This window comes from Lutra lutra, chromosome 5 (genome assembly GCF_902655055.1).
Source record: "Lutra lutra chromosome 5, mLutLut1.2, whole genome shotgun sequence".
In the NCBI taxonomy this organism is placed as follows: Eukaryota; Metazoa; Chordata; class Mammalia; order Carnivora; family Mustelidae; genus Lutra; species Lutra lutra.
Genome location: NC_062282.1, coordinates 42,942,126 through 42,968,914, shown reverse-complemented (window position 1 = coordinate 42,968,914; position 26,789 = coordinate 42,942,126). Strand labels below are relative to the sequence as shown.

The 26,789-nt window shown below is 53.0% G+C and overlaps 1 protein-coding gene and 1 long non-coding RNA gene across 4 annotated transcripts in view; one reads left to right on the top strand and one right to left on the bottom strand.

Moving 5' to 3' along the window:
* Positions 1 to 20,350, bottom strand: part of SYNPO (synaptopodin) — a 66,675-nt gene extending 46,325 nt beyond the window's left edge. Inside the window, exon 1 of one of the 3 annotated variants that reach the window (XM_047730560.1) lies at positions 20,226 to 20,350. The gene's annotated coding sequence lies outside the window, so the exon portion shown is untranslated. Of the gene's footprint in view, positions 1 to 7,662; positions 7,680 to 20,225 lie in introns of those variants that run through there. The other 2 variants (XM_047730563.1, XM_047730561.1) reach the window with 2 other exon arrangements.
* Positions 9,132 to 26,789, top strand: part of LOC125100399 (uncharacterized) — a 35,233-nt gene continuing 17,575 nt past the window's right edge. The window contains exons 1-2 of the long non-coding RNA XR_007127537.1: positions 9,132 to 9,248; positions 22,979 to 23,049. This is a non-coding gene — a long non-coding RNA (uncharacterized LOC125100399). The remainder of the gene's footprint in view (positions 9,249 to 22,978; positions 23,050 to 26,789) is intronic.

The following is a 26,789-nucleotide window of genomic DNA, read 5'->3' as shown; positions in this document are numbered from 1 at the left end:
TCCTATGCACTAGGACATACCGCATCAGGCCCTTGCAGTCTGGTATGGAGCTATGCTCTCCGTTCCCGCGGCCATGCGCTGCCTGTGTTACCGAGCCCTTGGGATGCAGCGAGTTTACCTTGAGTTGTACTGTCAAGGAAGGATACCGCAAAGGTTTTGTGTACCCAAGGAAGAATGTAAGATGTCTCACTGATAACTTTCTAAGGATTTATTACATGATGAAATGATGCTATCGTGGACTTCAATAAATGTGTATTATTAAAATAAATCCCCTGAGTTCTTTTTTCCCCACCTGTTCTTTTTACTTAGGTAGCGTGGCTGCTAGAAAATTTACAATTACATAAGTACTTGCATTATTTCAATAAACAGTGCTGGCATGGAGGTCAGGAGGACATACTCTCCAATGCCGTGGTCCTGGGCTTTGAGTCCTATTCTGTACTCTGACACTTACCAGCTGGGAAGCCTTGAGTAAGTTATATAACTGTGCCTCAGTTTCCTTATCTGTCAAATGAGGATAATAATCGTAATTACCTCTTGTGACTTTGGTGTGGATTTAGCGTCCTGGCGCGGACAAAGAATCCATTAAAAATCAGCATTCAGGGGACCATCTGGCACTTGGCTAAGTGACTTCCTTGGATTATCATGCCTCATTAGATGCCGAGCTCCCTGTCACTGGCGGTGACCAAGCAGAAGCTGGGAAACTCCTTGACAGGCTGCTCTAGAAGTGGCCAGAAAATTGAATGTGGGGAGGCATATGTGCGGGAGGCACTATGAGATGATCTTTGAAGATGGCTCCCGGCTCTGACACTGCTTCACTCCAACATATCCTTCCCTTTCCCAAATTTTCATTCAACCCAACTAAATATAATAAGACTTACAGGTGCCCCTGGGGGCCAGCGTCCTTCAGGACACTAGAAGGTAAAGCAGACATGGTTTTGCCTACAAGCAGTCCAGCGTGGACAGATGGCCTGAGGCAGCTGGGCTATCACAAGGGCTTCCACAAGGGCTGTCAGTTTTGCTCACCGTTCATTCATTCATTCATTCATTCACTCATTCATTCATTCATTCATTCATTCAGCAAGCAATTTTGGAGCACATGCTGGAAGCCAGGGCTGCTCTGTGAGTGGCGAGGGCAGCCAGGACAAGTCACTACCCTGGACGTGGAAATGTTGAGAGCAGGGAGGACAGGGAAGACAGATGATACACGAGGAGACAATTAAATAAGCCAGGTAATCACAGATTGTGAGGGGCACTCTGTAAATTATAGAGGAAAGAGCATCCCTTCTGCTTTAATGTGGCAGCTATCGTCCCCAGGGCCACAGGCCTGGCACCCAGTAGGGGCTCCCTCAATGCCTGCTGCACAGATCTCAAACGAGAGACACTGCGGGGTGTGGAAAAGGGATGGATTGGTTCCACCTGGAAACTTTCTCTGACATGGGGAATCAGACTGTCAGTCCATCAGTGGCCTGGTGAGGCAGGGAAACAGGCACCTGGGTCTGGAGACCCGGGTTCAAGCCAGAGTTATGATCTGCCATCTCCTAGGAGCCACTGACCTCAGGCAAGCTCTTTCTCCTCTCTTGCTACAGTTTACCCCTCCCCAAAGTGAGGAGGCTGGATAAGATGCTTGCTAAGAGTTCCTTCGACTCTGGTAAGTCTATGGGTCTTCCTCATCCAAGATTCTGTGCCTTGATCCTGGAGGGCAGTGGGTGGGGAAGGGTGGAGGCTGTGTGGCATGGACACAGCTGGCTGCGGGAACATACCCAACCCCCTGCGGGGACCCCTCAGCTTCAGCATCCCCTGTGGGAGGAGCCAAAGTCAGGAGACATTGGCGTACCGTGGCCAAATATTGGGACTGGAAAGAGCTAAAGCCCCCATCTGATTCTTGGATTCCCTTTCCTTCAGGGCCCTCAGCCTCGGCTTGTTCATCTCCAGGGTCAGGGGCCTCGCTTTCCCTAGGGGAATTTCATTCATTCCATCCCGAGTGCCCCTTTTCTGTTGAGATGAAATCTCTCTTCCAGCAGCCCCTTTCACCCCAGTCCGCTGATCATAATCCCATCGTCTGAGCGTGATGGAACCACTTTGGCCCTCTTTTCTAACCTTCCTCCAAGCTAAACCTCAGTCCCTTCAAACACTCCACCAGGATCGAGTTTTCTGAGCCCTTCCCATCCCGTTCACCCTCCTCTACTGTCAGCCCAGTCTATCAGATTCTCGGAAGTGAACTGACCCCAATATTCCAGGAAAACCAAACCAGTACAGACCATCACCACCTTCACTTTGGGCATTCCATCATCACCAACGCGGCCAAGCACATTAGCCTTTTTTCCCTTTCTTTCCATAGCCGTACCTCTGCTGCGTCACATTGTCCCCATGGATCACAAAGACCTCACTCTACAACTGCTACTTTCATGCCACATCGCCCATACCATGGACCTGCGCTGTGTCATGTCGAGCCCAGTGGCGGATTCTGATCTGTATTTTGGCAAGTTTGACCCTCCATGGAAAGGTTTCCCTATGAGGGGTGGAGTCAAGTTAAAAGAAAATAATAATCACCACCAACAACCTACCCCACCCCGTAGCCACCGGCACATACATGCACATACAGGATAAAATAAAATAATGGAAGGGAAACATGTTTTGTCAACATTTATCCAAAACTGTTATTAAGAAAACTCAGAACACGCTTGTCGAAGCAATGGCTGGCTGACTGAACAAGTGGGAGGCGTGGGGGCCCTGGACGTAGAGATCTAGGGCAATAGGGCGACAGTCTCAGGGGTCGGGGCAGGCGGCGGAAAGGGAGCTGTGACAGAAGATGCGGAAGGAGGAGGCCGGAGGTGCTGAGTCTGACTTCTGCAGATGCGGTGTCTGTCCCTCTCTGAACTCCCGCTTCTCCTGGCCCCTGAAGCCTCTGCTCAGCTCACACCAAGTCATCCAGCCCCACTCCTTCTACTCTCTGTGACCAAGGGCAGGGCCCTTCCCTTCCCTGGGCCTGAGAAAATGGGCCACCTCTGCTTGCAGCTTCACATGGTGAGGGCAGTGGGGGCCAAAGTGCTGAACATGGTGCCTGGCCCAGAGCCACAGCCTAGCACCTCCCAGAGACAGCGGGGGGCAGCGCTCAGCCAACGGGCCCCATGTGCTGGGGGTCTGCTTTGTGGGGGGGGGTCGCTGGAAAAACTGTGTGACGTTGGCTGAATCACTTTGCCTCTCGCATCTGTTTTCCCATAGGCAAACCAGAAATAATTACAGTGCCCACCTCAATGGGCTGCTGTGAGGATTGAAACCAGTTCATATAAGTAAAGGGCTTCGAGCTCACCAGTAAGTACACGGTATGTGTTATTGTGGCTGCCGCGAAGGGCTGAGCCAGGGGTTCCAGAAACCGTCTATCTCAGCACCTGCCTCCAGCTCAGAGCTGCCGCACCACGTGTGTGCATGTGTGCGTGGATCTGTCTCGTGTGCATGGGTATATGTGTGCATGTCTCTCTGTGTGACTATATGCATGGGTGAGTCTCCGTGTGTCTATCTGTACATCGGCGTGGGTCTGCACGCCTGTGTGCAGCTGTGTGTGTGTGTCTGTCTCTGCATGTGTGTGTGCATGTGTGTGCACGTGTGTGAGGCGGCTGGGGAGACTGTGTGCAATGCTGCTGGGAGTGGCCTAGGAGGTGGCTCCGCCAGACCAAACAACCCCAGTGCTCCAAGCTCCAGGCTTTTCTCCGACTCTATTGGCTTTCTCTCTCTCCTTTCCGGTTCCCTTTAGCCAGTTCCTGCTTCCAGGGAGCAGAGCTGGAGGGAGGCCCTGGCAGGGTAGGTACAGGGCCTTCCCCTCCCCCTCCTCACAAGGTTTTCTAGCCCCTGCTTTGCTGCTACAACCCCACACAGGCCCCTTCCCTCCCTGAAGGGGTTCTCAGTCTTCCTGTTCCCTCCTGGAGGAAGGCACCCAACGATCCTGCTGGCCATGCTACGGAAGAGCATGGCTAGCCCCGCCACTGCCCCGGATGGGGCACAGTGTTCCCCCAGGAGGGGTTTTTGGTAGTGTCTATGGCTAGATCCGAGGCCAGTCCCCAAGCAGAAGCCGTCCTTGGGCCTCCCCAAGCTTCCAGACACCCACTATACTACCTGTAAAGGCTGTGGCCCCGCCCAGGGACCAGAGGGACTGTTTGGGGGCATTCTGAGGGGCGAGGGCCCCTGAGACCAGCCAGGCCCCAGCCCCAGGGCTCCAGGTCGGATTCAGCCAGGGCGGTGGTCACTGAGCCCTTACTACCTGCTGGGTTGGCTCACTGAACCCCCACAGACATCCGGTGAGGCAGGTGCTGTCACTGCCCCAATTTTACAGATGAGGAAATTGAGACTCAGAGAGGTCAGGAGGCTGCTTGAAGTTACAGAGTGGGTACAGACAGGGCTGGGCCTGAAGCCCGAGTCTGGGAAAGAGTGGGTGCTCTCCTCTCCTCCCAGGGGAATCACTCGCGGTCCCGTTCTCTCCTTCGTGAGGTGGTGGTGACACCCTCTTGCGTCAGCCGAGTCACTGACTTCTGCATCGTCAGCTCAGTTTCCTGACAACCCATTTCACAGATCAGGAAAGCAGAGCTGAGAAAGGAGCAGTGACCCGGCCAGGTCCCTTGGCCACAGCAGGAGCAGAGCGCAGGCCCCCGTGACCACTTTTCTTCCTTCTCTTTTCTCCTAACCCCTCAGCAAATGCACGCTTTTCCCTCTGCCTGAAGTTGGTGTCATCACCGGTTGACCTGGGCGCAACTCTGCCGGGAAGGAGCCTTGCTGTCACACAAACTCTGCCCCCAGAAATCAAGGTGAAGTCTAAGGAAGTGGAATGCTCAGGGCCTCCCTGTGGCTCGGCAAGGGTTACATGTCTGAGTGGACGCTGGTTGTATGAACAGTTTCGTCTTCTAAATGGCAATGTTACCTTAGGAAGTGTTGTTATTGAAAGCCCATTGCTCCCAACGCAGCAGGCCCCACCTCCCGCTCTCTGGCCAGGCAGACCTCTCTATAAAGACTCCCAGAAAGCTGCCCAGTGCCTCATAAAGTAGGCTTCTGTTTGTCCTTGGCCTTGGGTGTAGCTGTTGGTAGTTCTGCAGGACCCACAAGGCCACTGAAGGCCGCCTGGGGAATGTGATAATTTCTGAAAGCAGGGTCTGTGCCCCTGACCCTGGCCGGCTGCTTGTCCAGGATTTGAAACAGCTGGTCCAGGCCCCAAGTGAACCTGGTCCATAGGAATGCAGACAACTCCATGTGGCCCACCCCTGCTCCAGGGAGCCCAGCCCTAAAACTCCCAACCTTCCAGAGAAACAAGAACCCCCTAGAAGTAGATGGAGGTCACTCCATCCTCAGACAGAGCTAGGGAACGACTGCAGCCTTGCTGGGAGCAACATCTCCTGAGGCTGGTGTGGATACTGAGGCCCTGGGAGTGCAAGGAACTTGCCCTGGGCTCCTTCCTCTGCACCTGCTGTCTCCCCAAGAAGGGCTCCTGAATCCATCCCCACCCACAGATGCTGTCCACATCCTGGAGCCGATCTGTGGGGCCCTCTGCCTGTTGCAGGATGAGACCAGAAAGGACAGTCTCAGAAGCTGTGCCTCCTGCAGCCAGGCAGGGTCGTGCTTGCCTAGAGTTGCTGCTGAGACCCATCACCGATGAAGCTCCATGGACAGATAGTCATCGTCATGAGTAACAATGAGAGGATCAGCCAGCCACATAGAAAGGAGGGGATGTGAGGGGGCACATCCTTAATGGCACTAGCTCTAAGCATCCCAGCCTGGAGAAGTGATCAGGGGCTCCACCCACGGGCTCCCCACACGCCCTGCATCCTCCCAGGGCACCTCCCCCCTGACAGGGCAGGCCTGGATTGGCACATAAAACACAGCTAAGTAGCCAGGGTGTCAAGGCTGAATGGCAGGAAGGCTAAAGCCAGGGTGGCCCCTCGCCTACCCGCCCAACCCTATGATTCAAAGCAAGGCTGAGGCCTGATAAAGCCCTTGAAAATGTCAGTCAGGGAACAATCTCTTTCCCAAACTCTCCGCCTTTGACCTTGGGCACCCAGCCCTGACCTTGGGATGGGCTGATCTTTTTCCTAGGTCTGCCCGTTCCATCCCCTGTGCCTTCACACACACACACACACACACACACACACACACACACACACACAGTATGTGGCAATTGGGCTTTTCACTCTTATCACAGAATTATAAAACTGCTAATTTGTGGGGGCCAAGGAATGGTTTATAAACAGATCACACTGGGTCCTAGACACCCCAACCAAACATTCTTCTGGGGATTTAAAATGAGAGAAGCACCAAGAGAGCTGTTGCCAAAATGAACAGGACCCCAGGAACCTTCCCCTGTCTTCGTTCATTTGAGTAGTTCATACTTTCATCTAATATGTTTTTATGTATTTTTCCCTCATGTAGGTGGAAAATAACACACAAGCCTTGTGAACCAAAATTAGTGGTCCATGTGGCACTATCCACATTCCATACTTGGGGAAATACTGTCTTGGCCCAAATCTGCCATTGTAGGGATGGGGAAACTGAGGCCCAAGGAAGGGAGGAGACCCTCCAGCCTCCACAGCAAGGTTGTGCAGGGCCACCACCAGAATCCGGAGGCCTGCTTCCAGCAAGTCTCACTCTTTAGGGAGAGAGGATCCAGGACTCAGGTCACTGGTGCCCCCAGGTGCCCCTGTTTGCCACAGTATCTGAGGGCAGCCCCCGGCCTCTTCCCCGAGGTCTGGCCCTTGTCCCAGTTTTTTTCCTCTCACCCCTTCTGGAGCTGCCAGCCTCCACTACTCTCTCTCTGATGCTGCGGGAAAGCTGTCCCCTCTCTTGGATTGGCTTCCTCACCTTCTTTGGCTACAGGGAGGATGCCACGTGGCTGGAACTGAGCCCTCTGGAAAAGAGGACCATAGACGTGGGGGAAGAGGCCATTCTCGGCCCTTGCTCTGTGCCTCAGTCTTTCTCTCTGGCAAATAGGCAGAAGTTTGCAGGTGTGAGGAAGGCTGAACTAGGTAGGAGGAAAAGAAAGGAAGGAGTCACGGGGTGTCCCCATATCGAAGGACCAGCACCAACTCAGCTGGGTGCCTCCTCACCCCAGGGGACCCCTCCAGGGGGCAGCTAGCAGGCTCCCCAGTGCTGGGAGATAGGTAGGAGTCTGCCCAGGACTCTGGCCACAGCAGGCCAAGAGGGAGGCCAGTCTGACCCTGTGAACAGGGCCGCACTGACCTACAGACATGCTCGCACACACATACTCAGCCATGCAACAGGCACACACACAGAACTCAGACATTCACACACATTTCTTGACATGCCCTCATTTGTACAGATGCAAATGACCCTAACCCTTCCTACCCCAAGGGTTAGGGTAGGAAGGGCACACAGCGGGGCCAGTCTGCCTCTTTCTTCCCGCGCCCCCGTCCCCCGCCCCCAGTCCCCAGCCCCAGGCTTGGCGGCGTCTCTGTCCCGCTGCCTGGGAGACACATGTGGTTTCAGTTAGCAGCAGAGCGGGCATTTCCGTCCCAGACAGCCGGGCCCTGCCAGGGCCCCGGCCCCACAGGCGCCCACAAGAAGGGCCACCTCGGCCCCCACTCCTCCAGTGGCCATCCCGGGGACTCCAGAGGGCCCTTTCCCCTGGAAGACCCCTGATCTCCTCTCCCACAGTCTCCCCCTCACCTGGAGCCAGAATCTGCACCCACTCATGCAGGCACTAGCTGTGCCCGGGCCTCCGGCCACGACTGCCCGCCTGCTTCTTCGCTCTCGCTCTGTCTCGGAGCAGGCTGAGCGGGATGGAAGGAGGGCAGGGTGTCAGGGGGGCGGGCGGGAGGGAGGGGAGGGGGCGTGTGGAAATGAAACTTTAATAACAGAGCCCCTTTTGTTTCCGAGCATATGGGATATTTCATACATACTGAAGACATTAGCCGTCTATATTTTTAAGGGCTCCCGCTAAAGGATGAATAAATACAGCCCATATTCCACTCGGCAAACATGCACATGCCAAGTGCCGACTTCTGGAGCATTTCAAAACCCAAAGAGAAAGCCCCCAGTGACACCGGACACTTAAAAGTAAATATGTTTCCAAAACCTCAGGCTCGCCTTGCCCTTCTTATAACCACCTGGAGGCCTTGGGGCTCCTTTTCTCCCCCCACCCTCCCTGTATCCCTCTACCTTCCACTTCAGAGCAGGGAAACAAGCCCCTGGAATCCAGCCTCCATCCCAGTTCTCTTTCCCAGGAAGCACTCCCCCCGCCCCACTTCCCTCAACTCCCAGCAAGACCCCAGAGTGTCCAAGTTCCAAAAAAGCTTAGAAATCTTTGCCTCGTCATTTCTGAGAAAGGGCACCAAGGCCCAGAAAGGGGCAGGGACTTGCCTGAGGTCACACAGCAAATCGGGGTCTTGAGCACAGGGGCAGTGCCTTCTTCTTTCCAGAGAAGGGATCCCCCACTTCCCTACCTCGGGTTGGGGGTGGGGAGACCCCAGGGCCCCAGAAGGAGGGCCAAGGTATGGGCTGGGAGCGTGCCTGCCTGCCTTTCCCACTGGAGCGCTGCTCTGGGCAACCCCCCCAACTCTGGGCACGCATCCAGTGGAGACGTCAGCAGGGCTGGGAACTGGGCCGGCCCCAGGAAATCCCCTTCAGGTCGGCAGATCCCAACAGGCCTGGAGACCTCAGGTGAGGGAGACTCCCTCCCTGACAGCTCAGCTCTCAGTCCCTTGTGCCCTCCATCTGTTCTCCCCGAGGGAAAACGGAGGCCTCGTGAGGGCTGGGCCTTGGCCAGAGTCATGGCAAGATGACAGCCGAGTGGGAAATTGAACGGGGCTTGAACGGGGCTCTCAGACCCTGTGTTTGCTGGCATGTTTTGCTGGTGGGCTGTTCCCCAGCTCCTTCAAGTCAGGGGCCCCTCCGTCCTGTTCTGCAGTCCCCCTGACTGATGTTTCTTCCCCCCAGCAGTGGCCTCTGCTCCCCGCTCCTGTTACGCTCAGTCCCTTCTCACCAACGGTCTCACCAGCCATTTAATTGAATACTTTACACAGATCAAGTGCCCATAACAAACGTGAATGATCCATTGTGATGACATTGACTGAGTATCTATGGTGCTCCGAGCCCCCCGCCAGGTGTGGGGGCTGTGACGTTTACTGAGAGACAGGTCCACTCCCTCCCACGGCCCATGGAAGAGAAAGAGCAGCCCCTGTGGCAGGCAGCTCTGCACTGAAGGGAAGCTGCGGCCCAGAGAGGTTCAGATGTTTCTCCAGGCCACACAGCCAGTAAGTAACGGGGCTGAGCCTCCGGCCAGGATTCCCTGGTTCCAGAGTTAGTGCCTGTAACCCTCTAGGGCCTCACTCATTGCCCATACTCCACCCTGGTCCCAAGACTACAGAGCTCGGCTGTTCTCGAAAGCCTCTACATTTAATAAGCATAGGCAGACAGAGCTCCCTCGAACCGTCCATGAGGAAGGGTCATTGACGCAGGAGCTAGAGGCCTGAGTTCTTGGCCTCGCTGCACCACTAACACCTAGACAAAGTCCTTTCTCTAGGGACATGACTTTTCTCCTCTGCAAAGTGAAGAGAACTATTTCGCTGAATTATGAAGATCACAGGATATAAAGGATGTGAAGGGGCGGGGGCTTTGCCAAGTACGTGGTGATTTTCCTGTCTGGAATTTCATGCTGTGGATGGATCCTGGCATTAAATCCTGTCTGGGTTCCAACGGGCCCTGACTGGCTTCTTTGCCAGCCAGTGCCCCCTCGCCATACCCTGTGTTAGCCCCCAGAGTCAGCTTCCTGAAGAAGGCCTTGCGTCTTGCCTCCCCACAGTGACCCCTCAGCAGTTCCCACTGGCCCAGGGCAGCCAATGAGTTAAGACTCCTGGGAACCTGGTCCTCACCCCTGCCTCTCCACTCTTTCCCAACCCAGACCCATGTCAGCCTGGCACCCTCAGGCCTCGGGAAGCTTTCCTGCCCCCAAGTGGTCTGAACTAGTACCACCCTCACTTCCACCATCACTTACTGGGGAGAAAGGTCCTTGGGCTTTGGTGCAAATACTTGCTCCTCTACTGGCAACAGCTCAGTGGACTCTTTTTTTTTTTTTTTTTTTTTTAAGATTTTATTTATTTGGGAGGGAGAGAGAACACAAACAGGGGGAGGGACAGAGGGAGAGGCAGACTCCCCACTGAGCCAGGAACCCGATGCAGGACTCAATGCCAGGACCCCGGGATCATGACCTGAGCCAAAGGCAGATGCTTAACCAACTGAGCCACCCAGGCACACCTCAGAGGCCTTTTTAGAAAGGAAGCTTTCTATGAGTTCTTGGCTGGGCTCTGGGAAGTAGGAGGGTTTCCAGGTGAGTGAGAGGTTCTTGTCGAAATGCTAATTGTTTCATCGGGTGATAATAAAGTGGCCATTCATGGAGCACTTTACTCTGGGTCAGGTACCATGCTGGTGCTTACCATGCATTGCCTGTTTATTCCTGACAACCAGACAACCATTTGAGGCTGGTAGGGAGGCTGAGCTGTTTGCCTGAAGCCCTCCTTACCGTCCCCCCTCCGGCCGTGGCAAAGCTGGTATTCAAGCCTGGCCTGCCCGGCTCCAGCTTCTGTTCATAACTGGCTCTCAAGTCAATGTTTTCTATCCCCATCAACGGTGGGAGCCCCTGGGGGAGGGATATTTGGCCTCAGACATTTCATTCTCCACACAGCATAGCTGAGCACAGCACAGTGCTATGTTCTTAATTGGCATTAGTGATATTTGCTGTCTTGAACACTGGAGTGGTCCTGGTGAGATTCAGTGATGGAAGGAGGTGGGGCGTGGATGTGTGCACATGTGTGTACTACCCCCCCGAGCCTGGCAAGCCCAGCCCAGTTCATGCGGAGCCCATGACCATGGTAGGTCACCTGGAGCGCAGTGGGCACTCATAGGCATGATTCCGCTGCTGATACCCGTGACTCGCTCTGTTTCCAATCCTTCGGGCAATCTGGTGGCCCCCAACTGGCGGCCGTTACTAAACTGATAGGTGTAGCTCATTTCAGCACAGTACTCTAGGGCTCAGTGACCCCTCTGTGTATGTGGATGGTGAGGGCTGGGGAGGTTTGATGTCCAGGAACACAGTTCACTAACAATGGGATCAGCACAGGAGGTTTTAAATGCAGACTTGAAGAAAGAGGAAACCCCAAAACCCATTGCTTCCCACTTGCCAACTTAGCAGAAGCTGCAGGAAGACAGCAGGGATCACCTGAATTTCCCAAGGCGGGCATCCTGGGACACAGCACTCCATCCCTGACCCTCACTGCCACAGCCTTACAAGTAAACACCAGCCTTTACCATCCAGGCTCCCTGCTAGGGATGGGAACGTAAGGAGAAGCCATATGGGTTAACACACTCACGGATTCCACAGCTGCACATGGAGCCAGACCAGTTGGTCTAAAATTCAAACCCCATCTTCCTTCACCTTCCAGCCTCTATGTGCTGACTCACGTCTTGAATGGACGGGGAGGCCTGATCCAGAGAGGGACATGGCAACCCCTTCTGTGTCCCCAACCCCCTGTTTAGCAGGACACTGCTCCCCAGGCCCTGTCCTCTTATGGGCCCAGGCGGGCACCCCAGCTGTGAGAAGGGTGGACCACAGGTACAGGAGCCCTCATTTCTGGCAGAGCAACCTTCACCAGGGCCCCCTCTGACACATGAGACGTCCTGATCAGATCTCCGGTAATTGAGTTGCTTTGGGGGGTAAATTCCATCCAGATGTGGAGGGCGGGGTGGACTTCCTGAGCAAAGCAGGGGCGGGGTACTGGAACATGGGGGCCATGCAGCCAACTTGCCAAGCACCCAGGGGGTCTGGGCTAGAACATCGTTTTATGATAAAGCCAGAAGGAGAATTTCAGTGCCAGGACACGAATCTAACCCCCTCCCTTAGTGGGTAGATGGGGAAACTGAGGTGTGGAGATCCTAGAGAGGAGAAGAGACTGCTCCAACATTGGCTGGTTGGTCTCACATCTCCTATCTAGCCAGATTTCTTAAGTCTTGGAGTTTTTATGGATGGAAGGAGGCAGAGTAGCCTCTTCCCCAGAGTTTCCCATCGGCCCTTGGATTAGAAGGTCAGGAACTAGGGTCATGGAGTAGGGAATCTGCAGGTGGGGGAAACTCTAATCACCTCCAGCTTAAATCCCCAACCAGAAAGTTCTGTGTTTCATTTGCAGGGATTGGGGGGGAGGGGAGGGCAGGAAAGGAGAAGGCTCCAAGGACAAGCCTGTAAACAACATGTCCCCTGCACCCCACCTGGCCCTTGCTGGTGGTGGGAGAGCCTGGGCCTCTTTTCCCAGGGGAGGCCCCTCCGTACTTCTGTCCTTTGACCTCCTCCGGGCCACATACCTTCCTGGCTCCTTTGGGCTGGCTTACTGGAAAGCAGGAAGAGGCCAGCCAGCCGGGTGGGTTGGGTTGGGGGGGGCATGAGAACTTGCAGAGAATGAGAGGAAACAAGGGGGGGTTAATGGGCTGGGGGAGGACAGATTAAGAAGGGAATTTTTTTCCTCCTGCCTCATGTTTTGGCTGCCTTAGTGTGAACATGTCTAGGCGCCTTATCACAAAGGCCGGCATGGTCTGCACGAGAAAGAAAATAGCGTGCAGTGGGAAAAATGACATCTTGATAAAATATCCCTTTGGAATGGCATTGCGGGTCTCTTATCAGCAGGCGGCTGGACCCCAAATACCTCTTGTCTGACTGTCCCCAGGCCCCTAGCCCCCTCTTCTTCTTCCCCTTCCCTGGCCCTCTACCCCACTGCCTCTCCAGAGTGGCCTGTGCTAAAACTGGGACAAGTCAGGAGACCCGAGTTCTAGTCCTGTCTCTGCCACTGAGGCTGGGTGACCTGGGCCAAATCCCTTCCTCTTTCTGGGCCTTGGTGTCCCTTCAGTAAAGTGTAGGGAGGCATGGATGGACCAGATAGTTTCTGAATATCCTTCCTGATACCACCACCTTCACACTTAGCGGTTCTATGCGTTGTGAAAATTCCCAATTTCCACCCAAACACCATCACACATTAAATGTTTCTGATTTAAAAAAAAAAAAACAAAAAACCCTGCAGGGAAGTGGGTGGGGGGATAAGGTAACTGGATGATGGGCATTTGGGGGCACTTGATGGAAGGAGAACTGGGTGTTATATGCGACTGATGAATCTCTGAATTCTACCTCCGAAACTAGTCATACACTAGATGTTCATTTAATTGGATTTAAATAAAAAGTTTTTTTAAAGTGCAAATCCCCTTCATTTCCATTAGACATGGGAAGCTCTTGCCTGAACCCCAAGTAAAGCTATGCAGCTGAGAAAGAGGGCTCTTTTCAACTCTCACCTGAGGAGTCCAAGGAGAGCATAAGGCTTTCATTTCTCTTTGGATGCAAATATTGTCCCCACAAAGTACTTCCTACATAAAAATCCTTGTAGAAAACAGGTAAGGGAAACGATGGGTGGATTGCGTCTTCTCTGACCCATGCTCTCATCCCTCCTCCCCCCACACTGGGAGTGTGCAAAACTCCAGGGTGGTAGCTGGAGGTCTGGATGCAGCCACGGGAGCCTGGCTCAGCCACTACCTCCTGGTGTGAACTTGGAGGACCCCTTCCTCTCCACGAGCCTCCGTTTTGTCATCCGAAAAAAATTGGAGGGGTAGCGCCCACCACGCCCACCTCACTAGCCACAGGCTGTTGGGAGGTAAACTAAGCAGGAAATAGGAAAGTGCTCTGTCTGCCAACTGTATGTAAGAGCTTCTTATCAGTGTGGGACCTGGAGGACTCAGAGGGACCATCTAGTCTGGTCCTTCTTCATGCGGCTGGAGAAACAGAGAGGCCCAGAGAGATGCGCAGGGACAAAGTCACACAGCAAGATAGCAGCAGAAACAGGGGCCAAAGGAGAGAGCCAGGGAGGTGGCAGGACCCTCTTCTCTGACCATCTGCCCTCTCTGAGGATGGCCTGTCCCAAGGCCAGGGGGCGGGACTTGTGGGTTTTTGGAGACCCTGCCCGGCTTGAAGATTCAATATGAGCCCTCTGAGCTTTCCCCTCACTCAGCCTCCCAGCCCTGAAGGCACGGGGAGAAAGCCCCTTTGTGTAGCCTCTGGGACCCAGCTATGACCGCAGTTTTGTTTCCTGAAGACCTTCCCCACCACCCCTCTCACAGAGAAGCCCCATCTGCACCCCAGCTCCACCCAGCCAGCCCCCCTCCCTCGCTGCCTTCTACAGCAGCCTCTGGCCTGTGAGTCTTGGCCTGCGCACAGCACTCCACAGAGCACCTCTGTCCTCTGGCCATCTGGGTGGCAGGGTGTGGGCCAACACCCTGTGCAAGTGTGCAGGCTGGACCAACATGGGCCGGGGCCAGCTTACCGGCACAGGGTGCCTCCTTGCTCCCAGCAGGGACAGCCCCTCCCCCATATCTGACTTCACAGATCACCTTGTTTTGTCCTGCTTTGTGACTCCAGAGCAGAGTCCCAAACAATCAGAACAGCCACAAGCGTTTTTACCTATAAGAATAGATCAAGCAGCTCCAGGTGCATAGAGCAGAGGGAAGGCCCAGAAAGGAGAGCAGGCTGGCCTGAAGCCACACAGTGAACTAGGGGCTGAGCAGGAACAGACCCAAGGTGTCCAGGGATTTGTCTGCAATTCAGGCAAGCTGGGCCTCTGCAGGGAAGACACTTCCCTCCCGTCCCGGTTCTGTCCCCACCTCTGCTCCCAGCATTTCCCATGGGCAACCTCTTCCTTGCTCCCTGACTATAGATAGTGCACAAGTCAGGGCCACCCCAGGCAGTGTCCCCATCCCAGGTCCTAAGCCTTTCCCTGCAAATGAGGAAGCCAAAAATCAAGCCGTCAGATGTAGAGTTCAAAGAAATGGGAAAAGGGTCTGAACAGACTCGGAGGGCTTACCCTCATGACTGACAGATCTCTGAAGGACTGTCCTGGCCAAGAGCAGAGCACTTTGTTCAGAGGGCCAAGGTGAATCTACGGAAACCCAGCAGAAGTTCAGATTTCTGTTCAGGCTAAGGAAGGGCTTTCTCACCACCAACACTGCCCAAAGATGGAAAGAGATGTCTTAGGAGGTAGTGAGCACCCTGTCACTGGAGAAGTGCAAGTGAGTTTCAGATTCCCACATGGGGCAGGCAGGGGCTAGGGGAGGTATTGGAGGAGACTCCCTCAAAAGCCCTTTTGTGTCCTGAGATGGTGGGATTTGAGCAAACGCATACAGTCACTCATGCTCACAAGCCACAACTACTCAAACACATGCCTGTTTGTAGGCTACAAGCAGGGTTAAGACTGCACCCTGTGGAGTGTCCTCTGCCCTCCCAGCCCTGGGGGTCACGGGAGAAGGGGGTGCAGAACTGCATTCATTGGTCCCTGGCTAGGACCCAGGCACCACACCCTCTCGCTCAAGGAACCTTCCAGAATTTCCCCAAAGGGCATTACTCTTCCCCACCTCCAAATCCCCATGCTGGTGTGCTTGTTGCTTGCCCTCATTCCACCTGGAATCAGGACAGCTTTTCTCAAGATTATTTTTGGTGGCGCGGGGATACTGCATGGAAACAGCTAATCTCCCAGCAGTGAGAAAGTTATTCCTTCAAAAGCTGTCTTTCATTCATCAAGGAGAGGGTTGCCAAATTTAGCAAATAAAAATACAGGATTCCCCGTTAAACTTGAATTTCAGATCAAAAACAAATTTCTTTAAGTATGAGTATAGCCTATGCAACATTAGGATATACTTATATGAAAATATTATTTCATTGCTTATCTGCAATTTAATTTTAACTGGGCACTTTGTATTTCGTCTGACAGCTCTAATCAAGGAGGCAGTCTTAGCTGGGTGCTAGCCTGTCTTTCTCTCACATTGGCTAATCTCGTTTGTTTTTATGAAAGAGAGAGCAAGTCTCAGGCTAACTAGAATTGAACAAGATTGTTTTGCTTTTATTTTATTCGACGTTGTCACTCTGTGGGGCAAGGGATGGGAGTCTTGCATTTGCAACAGCAGGACAAAGTTCTTTTCTAAAGAAATGTATTCAGATTTTTAAAAGGAGACGATTTAAAGAAAAATGTTAGATAAGTGGAATTACAGGCTAAACACAGATATGACAAAAACCAGGAAGGCAGAGCCCAAGGGACTAGCTGAGAAGATGTTTACCCTCTTCCCCATCTGTGAGCTCCTAGGCAAGGTCCCTTCCTCCCTGCCTTGGTCCCCTGTGCCCTATGCCCTGTGCCCTAGAACTCTCCTCAGGAGACGTAGAGGCTCAGTGGCCTGGAGCATGTGTTGCAATTCTTGGGGCGAGCCTTCAGCCTGTCCTCCATCGCTGAGGTCCCCTGAGCCCCTTTATATAAAACAGCCTCCCCAGCCTGGGCTCAACTTCAGAGAGGCTGTTTCTGAGGAGGCAGCCGCCAGGGACTTCTCAATGTGTTTCCAAGTCAAATCCAAAGCTTTTCAGCTTTGCCAGGAAACCAACCCCCCCTTTCCCACCCTGGCTGCCTCCGGGAGGGAGGGCTGCAAGGCCACATCCTCCCAGACACCGCTCCCCTGCCTCTTGAGCCTCCTGGCCCAGACCCCATCAGGGCCCCACCCCACGCCTGGCACGGTGTTTCCATCTGCCCCCACACCCTCCAGCAGAGGCTCAGAGTCAGAGGTGGGGAACGAGGGGAGGGGCCTAGGAGGATCTCATTCCCCGGAGGCAGTGATGGCCGAGGTCCCTGCTTTGAGCCCACTGGACAGTGGTAGGGCCCTGTGTCAGCAAGGCTACTCCTCACGAGCCCCTCCACTCAGAAACCCCTTCCCCCACCCCATCACCAACAACAACCAGGATAGGAGCTGTTCTTTCTGAGACTGCATCAAACACGATGCTAAGTGCTTGCAGGAATCTTCTCGGCTCCCCTCACAGGGACCGTCTGGGGTGGGAATGTCATCACCCTGTTTCACAGAGGAGAAAGCTGAAGCTCGGAGGTGTTAAGTAACTTGATTGAGGTCACACAGCTCAAAGGGACAGAGTCCAGGATTTGAACCCTCCCAGAGGAACTGCCCCTCCTGCCTCAGTTGCCAACAACACGTTGGCACAGGAGGGTTCTGGGAGGCAACGTGGGGAAGCTGAGGGACCAACATGGCCGCCACGTTCGGTCAGTCACAGGAGAAATCCCCTTCGTGGCTTCCCCCCGAGTCTGGACAGCATCTGAGAGGGGGCACTTCACCAATTTTGTGTGCAGCCTGGGGTAGCCCCTCGCCCCTCTCTGGGCCTCTGGTCTCCTCCCACCACAGGGGCCTGGGCCAGGCAGCGATGGTCTTTGCACTCTCCCTCCGGGAGCCTGCGGTCCCAGCACGCGTGCAGCTGGGGGAGCACATCAGGTGGGCAAGGCCTGGGGACCATCGCAGCTTGACTCCCCTCTTGATCCTCAGCAAAGATGCTTCTCCCCGAGGCAGAGCCGGCTTGGCCCAGACATCAAAGGGCCTGCACGGCTGGGGCTTTGATGGGAGTCTTATAAAGTAATAGGAAACATGAGGATGACACTGCCCCAGCCCAAAGCACAAGACTTGGAGAAATGAAAAGAAGAAACTCTTGGCAACCCTCCGCACGGGTTTTGGCTGAACTCGGGCCCCTCACAGCTGCCGACAGCCTGTCCTCTCTCCACTAGGCTGCTTGTGGCCCCCGAGGGGTTGCGAATCCTGGGCCTGGCGGTGGGCCTGGCGGCGGGCCTGGCGGCCTCCCCCACAGCAAAGGAACACGTCCACTGGGGCCCCTTCCTCCCAGGCTCCCTTAGGCATTGCAGGGAGCCCCAGTGCCTGGAGCTCACAGGGGCTTCCGAGGAACCCTCCCTTGAGGATCTTCTAGCCCCGCTTCGACCTTGAGACCTTGCGGCTTCTAACCGCATAGCCTGCTCTTTCCACTCCCTCCCTCAGAAACAATCGATCTGAGTTTAGAAACCTGTCACCCACTGTTCACAACTGGCCAGAGGCAGCTTGGTGCTGCCCTCGGAGTGCCGAGGGCTGGTTCCCTTCGACACAGCACGACCACCTCTGGGAATGTAGGCGGCTTGTACCGGCCCACGTGCTCAAAGGTGGACGCACGAGGATCTGTTCATCCCAGGATTGTTTGTGGAACCAAAGGCCTTGAAGAAATGTCCCTGTTCATTAGGAGGGACTGGGTAATAAAGAGCAGTGTCCACACGGCACAGCAGCGCTGGGCAGGAAACGACCTGTAATGCGTATTTTGCAACAAAACGGTGTGTCCCATAGGCTTCCATTGTGTCAAAAAGAGGGGTGGATCCGTTGAATAAATGTAGCAGAGACTATCTCTGGGAGGATCTAGAAGACTTAGCAATAAGGGTCACTTGTAGGGAGGGAACTTAGGCAAGCATTCAGTTGTACCAATTGCTTTTTTTTTTTTTTTTTTTTTACAAGGTATATGCGATAGGAATTTTTTTTTTAAGGTCAAAAAAAAAAAAAATGGGAAAGCCTTAACAAAAAGTTTTCCTACTTTCTAGAGGATAAAGTCTAGAGGCTTTAGTCTGACTTTATGGCCCCAGGAGTCCCTGTGACTGCTACTCCAGCTTCCTCTTCTGTCCTTTGCCCCCTTCCTGCAACCCACCCCGTACCTCTGCCATGGGGCTGTTGCCTGACTCCATCTCTGGCCTTTGATACACACACACACACACACACACACACACAAACCAGACTCCCCTCCTCTTCTGATTCCCACTGTCGGGTGTCCAGGGCCACTGCAAAGCCCCCTTTCTTGCCAACATGTAGAACCCCTTTTCCTTGAGGCTGGGATCAAACCAGCACAAGTCTGCCTCTGAGAGGCTTCTCCCCGACTAAACCTACCCCTCCCCACTTCAGGAGCTGGGATTGCAGGTGTCCAGGCAGGTGTAAACGTTCCAGCCAAGGGATGAGGAGCCAGAAACTCGGCCCTACAGCCTCTTCCCTGGGGAACCCCAAGAGTGCTAAATCAGGCCCAGAGGTAGATCTGAGGGCCAGGCTGGCTCATGAGGGAGATGGAGGCTGATCTTCCCACTCCAGATCTGGAGCCTTACCTACCCTCCACCCCAGCGGCCTGGCGTCCACTCTGACAGCTCCAATAGGCTTTGAGAAAGGTGTGGGAGGGTATCTGTACCCAGATCTGGCAAAGTTCAGGGAGGCTGGCCTTCCCAAGAGCACAAAAAAAACCCCTAGATTTTAAACCTTTTCTTCTAAAGAGGAACTGGAGGCCCAATGACTTGTCCTGTGTCACATAGAAACCATGGGAAAGACGGGACTGGAACACGGGACTTTGACCCCTCCCCAGAGGCTGTTTTGCACAGTGTTTAGGAAATAGGGATCGGGGGTCACCTGATTTGCTGTGTGGTCTTGGGCAAATCTACATCAGTTTTCTAAGTTCGTCTGCTCATCTCTCATAAGAGGGAGCTGAGCTCTGTAGTTGCCCCTTCTACTCATGATGCTGAGCTCTTCTATTCTAACAGGATAATGCAATTTTTAAAAGTAGGACTTCAGCAACCTGGAGTTTTATGATTATTAATATTTTTAGAGTCTAACATTCCAAACTTCTACCCAGCCATCCTTTCACGTGTGCCTCTGTCCCCCGACCCATCCACCCACCTACTCACCCATCCAACACCCATTCATGAACACCTTCCACACACTCACCCTTCTACTCACTTACCCTTCTGCCCAACTGCACGCGTGCGCGCACACACACACACACACACACACACACACCTGCCCACTCACTCATTTGTTCAACAAATAGCTCTTACTATATGCTGGGGCCTGTGGACCCTGATGAATGGGAATGACTCATCTCCTGCCCTTTCGGAGCTCGCAGCTAGAAGGGGCCCAATAGCCATCACGTAATCCCACAAATGAGAACATAATTACAAACAACGCTAGGCAAGGCCTCAGGTCTAGAAGGGCCATTCCGAAGGAGTTCGATCAAACCTCCGGTGTGTGGTAGGAGCTGGAGAGGAGATACTGGGCAGCTTCCCCAAGGAAGGGTCACCAGAGCTGGGAATGGCAGGAGGAGGCAGAAAGCAGGGTGGAAAGGGAACACTTGTGTGTTCGGAGGTTCCTGATGTAATCGCTCCCCGTTCCTGCCACAGCGCGCTGGATTCTAACGCCTATGATTTGGGAATTCGACTGAGCACCTGAGACAGGGCTGGTCTCCGCTGCCCACCTACCCTAGACAGAGACGAGCAGCAGAAGTGGAGTTCCCCTTCTCCCTGCTCCATCTGCCAGCCTCTAGCACTCACCTCCGCCAGCCTGGCGTCTTGGGCTGCAGTTGCCCCAATGTGTCAGGGAGCTTGATGTCCACGGGTCCTGAGGACTTTAGGGGTCTGGTTCCTGCTCCTGTCCTGCCAGTGTCCTTCTCCGGGGATGGCGCAGTCACTAGGGGCCTCTTGGCTCCTCCTTCCACAGCACCTGGTTGATGAGGCCAGGGAGAACTTTGCCCAGCTCAAGGTTTCCTGGGGCTTCTCTGGGGCCAATCCTGTACAGTTCTTAAGGCACTCCAGACCAGAGCACCAGGGCCAAATTCACCCATTAGACCCTCCTTCAGGAAGGGACCAGAGGGATTTCAAGAGCTTGTCTGGCTCCTCTCAGAATGGTCTGTTCCCTTGTTGGTGCCGGGGCTCACAGGTACCTTGGCTTTAAGCTATACCCACAGGACGCTCCCCTCTCTCCTCCCATCCTTTTAAAAGCCTGCTTGAATCCCAGCTTGCCAAAGCCTTCACATGTTGGGTGACACAACCCCTTCTTCATCCAAGGCTGTACGGCCTCATGACAGAGCTTGGGTTTTGAAGAAAAAGGCCTGGGTTTGAGTTCCGACTAGCTGTGAGTCTTGGTTTCCTTCACTGTAAAACGGGGGAAAGACGTAATAAGAGTACCTATCTTCTTGGGTCATCAGGAGGAGTAAAAAAGAGAAAGTGTACAAAATGCCTGGAGCCCACGGCATCAACGATAAGCCAGTGGTGCGACAGTTCCTGTTCATGCTGCTCTGTAGGAGGTCCATGTCTGAGCCCCGTATCCAGGGTATGGACAACCATTAGCTCTGTGGTTGGGCCCGAGCTTGTCTCCCCAAGCAAAGCCCTGAGCTTGGCTTAGGAGACTTGGCTTTTAGGCCTGGCTCTGCCGCCCACTCCTGGGGTGACCTTGACCAAGGCTATCCTCTCGGCCTCATAGGACCGGCTAAGCTGTCGGTCCCTCGATGATGGGAGCCTAGGCTACTCTCCCCGCCTAGGCCCAGTGTTAACCTCAGTGCCAGGCACACGGAAATAAGGCCTCAAGGTTGGCTTGAGAGGGCAAAGGAGGAGAAAGAGGGGAGATGAAGGGAGGGAGGGGTGTCAAGGAAGGGACGGTGCCACCCCTTCCCATTTAGAAGCTCCGGTCTGGGGAAAGTGCTTGTTCTCCCTGAGAAACCAAGACAGTGGTTAACAGCCTGGATTTACTGTGTCTCCGGCTGCCTGAGTCTGGACAAGCCTGGTCTGTTCAGCTGTGTACCAAGGGCTGGGTGAGGCTTAGAGGGACTCAGGCGGCAAGCACTCCCTCCTTGGCCCCCAGCAGCCTGGGCAGGAATGTAGTGGTGGGGAGCCGGAGGGGTCAGGGTGTGTCCCCGTGGGAGTGCGAGTGCAGGAGAGGGGGCCCCTGTGTGCCCAGGGTGGGGCTCCTCTGCTTACCACCTCTGTGACCTTAGGCAAGTGACCTCACCTCGTCTGGGCCATGAGGGGTCCTGTTCCTAGGGGCATTAAATGGTGTATGGGAGGCGCCCAGGACCTAGGAAATGCTCAATAAATGTGCTCTTACAATAATTGTTATTGTGTTGTTAGTACTGCGTATCTGAGTGTGACCAAGTGTGTGTGAGGCCAAGTGCAAGATTCAGTTTGGGGAGAGTGGGGGGGGTGTGAAAGGAAGAGAATGCTGAAACGTTGTCGGAAGTAGCTGATGGGCGGGTTTGCGTGTGAAGTTGAATGAGTGCGTACATGTGAATACCACAAAGGGTGCTGGTCCGAAGCAGTTCACAGGATTCTCGGGTGCCAGGAACCGTTGGGAGGCCACCTCCAAGTCCATTCCCCTCCACTGACGCTTCCCGCAGAGGTTGTCACGCATCCTTCTCCCCAGGGACCCCAGGAGGGAGGCCTCTGAGGCCCCAGGGCTAACCCTAACCCTAACCCCAGCAGGGTCTTCTGGCGGCTGCCCAGTGGTAAGCAGGCCTGTCCCTGCAGAGAACTGTGCCTGCCGCAGTCCCCACGCCAGTTGTGAAAGTCTGTGCCAGCAGGTGGGATTATAGAAGACACGCTATCATTCATGGTCCCTGTGAACCAGAGAGAACCGGGGTGCTGGCTCCCCCAGTTTGCAGGCGGGCAAAGTGAGGACCAGACAGGATTTATCCACGTTCTCCTCCATTCCAAACCAGGACTCCCCCACTCTTTGGGGTCCGCCAGAGAACATCAGGGAAAGATGTGTCCCTGGGCCCGCAGTCCCAGCCAGGTGTCTCTGTGGGGACCAAACACCTTCCTCCAAAGGTGGGGCCGGGGCAGAGTGGCCACGGAAGGCAGCCTCCAGGGTGAAGTGCACAAGTGGCGTTGGGGAGGGGGAGGGCTCACGTGTGCGAGTTCAATTGTTCAGGCTCTCACTGGGTCAGCTGGGACACATGTCCCTCAAAGCCCCCATACAACATACTCTTCAACCCACTGATTTTACTTCTTGGAAGGTATCCTAAAGGTATCCTAAGGAAATCATCTATATGTGTATGAAGGTAGAGAGGTAGAGATTCAGGGGTGAGTTGTCCATTTTAGGGAAATTCTGAAAATTGCCTAAAAGGCAAACAACCACAGGGCAGTTGTGTAATGAAGAGTTGCCGGCAAGGTTGATGGGGACCTACGTTTCTGAATGCGGGCAGACATTCACAGCGTGCTCCCGGGTGGAGGAAGGCAGGTTACAAAGCCAGACGTGCATGGTGAGCCCACTTATTTGAAAAATAAGCATACATAAATATTTATATCCACAGATTCAGAATACCAATAAAGACGAATTTACACCATGTTAGCAGTCAATCCATCATACACGGCGAATCTTGGGGTAATGTTTAGTTCTCTCTTTTTTAGTTGTTCCTTGTATGTTGTTTTTCTTGTTTTCTTTTAATTATTATGTATTTAATATGAAAAGCATTAGAAGACCTGAGATGAGGCTGTGCTCTTTGTTGCAATCATGGTTCCTTTTTTTTTAAAGATCTTATTTATTTGACAGGAAGAGATCACAAGCAGGCAGAGAGGCAGGCAGAGAGAGGGGGGAAAGCAGGCTCCCCCCTGAGCAGAGAGCCCGATTCGGGGCTTGATCCCAGGACCCTGAGATCATGACCTGAGCCAAAGGCAGAGGCTTAACTCACTGAGCCATGCCCCGAAATCATGGTTCTTAAGAGGAGTCTATGGGGCAATAAGCCTTGGGTGGATCTTAGCACCTGCTGGTGGAGAACCGCCTTCTCACCCAGAATCTGTCTTCAGATCTACTCCCCGAACCGCAGACCCGGGGAGCTCTCTTGGATCTTCCCACAGAAGGTCCGGGCCCTGATCACATCTCTGTCTGTGGCTCTGGCCAGAATAACATAAGAGCCTTAGGCAGGTGAGATACTTTCCTCTCTGGAGCTTAAAGCTCTTTTCTGGGCAGCTATGTGCCTCATGCAGTAGGACAGGGTGGGTGAGGACCGCCATCCCCAACTCTGAACTGAGTCAAGGCCCTGGGAGACAAGGCCACTGGCCGAAGGTCAAACAATGGAACCAAAGCCACCTGAGCCCAGCTGTGGAGGAAAAGGAGGTAGAGGCTCAACATCTGGGCTGCTGCCCCCTGGCCCACTGCTGGTCTTCCCTGCCCCCCTCCCAGCTCCCCAAAGGCCAAGAACATCTGGCTGCTGGCCTTCTTCCAGGAGGGGTGAGTGGTGGTGGAGGGGCCTCCTTCCTCCAGGCCCTGCTGCTGTGGTGCAAGGCACATCAATCAAGGCTGCAGGGCTGGCTGGTGCTAGGAGGGGAGCTGATTCCCTCCCCACCCCCTCCCCAGACATTCCTGCGTAATGGAATCTCCTTTCCTGTCTATTTATTACTAACCCACAGAGCTCCGCCAAGCTCAGTCTACAGATTGAAACCCCACCAGCCCTGACTTTTCTTGAGGAAAGGGGTCCTCCAGGGGGGACCTGGGAGGAGCACCAGACCCTAACCCTCACCGGTATGTCCCACCCTGCTCTTCCATCCTGCCCATGGGTTTGCACAAAGGGCCAGATCTGAGTTAAGCACTTCACGTAGTGGTTTTGTGTTTCCAGAGCTGGGAAATGAGCACTTTCTCATTATCCTCATCTTAACAAATGAAAAAACTCGGGCTCAGAGAAGTCAACTCACTTGCGCGTGGAGTCACATAGCAAGGCAGAGTGTGTCTGATCTCCAAACGCAAGCTCTTTCCTGGCTCTATATAGTATCTTCCTGCTGAAAATACTTACTCTTTCTCCATTAAATGACCTTGGCACTGTTGTTGAGAATCAGTTGACCACAGAGACATGGGTTTAATTCTGGAGTCTCTGTTCCGTTCCACTGATCTAAATGTTTAGCCTTGTGCTGGTACCACACTGTCTTGCTCACTGTTGCTCTACAGTGAGTTCTGAAACTGGGAAATGTGAGTCCTCCTACTCTAGTCTTCTTTTTCAGGGTTGTTTGGTTTCTTCTGGATCCTTTGAAATTCCATATAAGCTTTGGAATCAGCTCATCAGTTTGTACAAAGAAGTAATTTGGGGTTTTGATAGAGATTGTGTTGAATCTCTAGATCAGTTCAGGGGGTTCCATCATCTTAAGAATATTACTGGAGATGGGGCGCCTGGGTGGCTCAGTTGGTTAAGCATCTGCCTTTGGCTCATGTCATGATCCCAGGGATCCTGGGATCAAGCCCTGTGCCAGGCTCCCTGCTCAGCAGGAAACCTGTTTCTCCCTCTGCCTGCCACTCCCCCTGCTTGTGCTTGGTCTCTTGCTGATATCTCTCTCTGTCAAATAAATAAATAAAATATTTAAAAATAATAATAGTAATACTATTACTGGAGTCTTCCAATTCATGAAGTAATATCTTTCCATTTATTTAGATCTCCCCCAGTCTATTTCAATAATGTGTTGTAGTTTTCAGACAGAAGTTTTGCACTTCTTTTGATAAATTTATTTGTGTGTATTTTGTTCTTTTTGGTGCCGTTGTGAAATAATTGCTTTCTTAAATTCCTTTTTGGAGTGCTCATTGAAAATGTATAGAAACACAACTGATTTTTTAATATTGCTCTTATGTCCTACGACCTTGATGAACTCATTTATTAGGTTTAATAGTTTTTAAGTAGGTTCCTTAGGATTTCCTGTGTATGAGGTCATATCACCTGGAAATAAAGATTAGTTTTACTTCTCCCTTTCCAATCTGGATGCCTTTTTTTGTTCTTTTGCCTTGTAACTCTGACTAGAATCTCCATAACAATGTTGAGAGAAGAAGTAAGAGCAGACCCTTCTCCTCTTCCTGGGCTACATCTCACCCCTTCCTTTATCATGCTTCCTTTTCCTCATCTCCTATCCCAAACAGTGGATGAGGGTAAGGGCTATCAGGAGAGAAATATATATAAGGAAAGTGGCAAGAATAAAATGAGAAAGAAGGAAATCAATGTATTGGATATCTGAAAGCTCAAGGAATAGACCTTGAGCCCCACGATAGAACTGAGAAAACTGAGACCCCCCCCCCAAAAGATGTAACGATTAACATTTATAGAGCACCCACGAGGTACCAGAGACCCAGGATAATTAGATGAAACAGACACTGAAGGGTTAAAGCTGGAACTCAAACTGAGGTCAAAGCTCAAGGAGACCCACACCGGTCATCTTATAATGGGGGAAGATACAAAACAATACTGTCACACCAAAACCTCTTTCAGTTTCTAGAAGTGGCAGGCTCAGAGCTGTCATAAAGGCAGCAGCAGAAAGAGTCTGATTCAGGTTGGGCCCCGGTTCCTTTGCTTCCCAGCTGTGGGATCTGGGGTGCACAGTGAATTTCCTTGTGACTTAGTTTACCCTTCTGTAGAATGGGAAGAATTCTAGTAGCCTCTGCAGTGGGCTGTTGTGAGAATCAAAGTAGTTAATAGTGAAGGGTTTAGTAGAGGTGTGTATTAGGGCTATGTACTGCTTCTTCTGTGCATTTGGCCACCACAGATGCCAGCCTAGTTGTCTGGGAAGCTGGGAGGTGGGAGGTGATGAGGCTGCCCATGCTGGGGTCTTGGGAAGGGACCTGTCCTTGCTGCTTGGATCCCGTAGGAGTCATGGAAGAAATTGTATGACTTCTGCTCCCATGGTGTTTGTCAAGGGCTCACTATGTCCAGACATGCTGCTGGGGGCTTCTGAGAGAAAATGACAATAATAATCATCATTATTCTTTTTTCAGCTTGCTCTATGTAACAGTCAGGGTTCAGCCAGAGAAACAGAACCTGAAGGGACACAGTAAGAGATACACTGCAAGATACTGGCTTATACAATGGTAGGGGCTGGCTAGAGAAGTTGGAAATTGGTATGTGATGGTTCATTTTATGTCAATTTATCTGTGCCATGGGGTATCCAGATATCTGGTGAATCGTTATTCTGGGTATTTCCCTGAGAATGTTTTTGAATGGATTAACATTTGAATCAGGAGACTGAATAAAGCAGATTCTCTTCCTTGATGTGGGTGGGCCTCATCCTAGCAGTTGAAGGGTAATAGAACCAAAAGGTTGGCCCTCCTGGGTGTAAGGGAGACTTCTTTCTGCCTGATTGCCTTTGAACTGACAC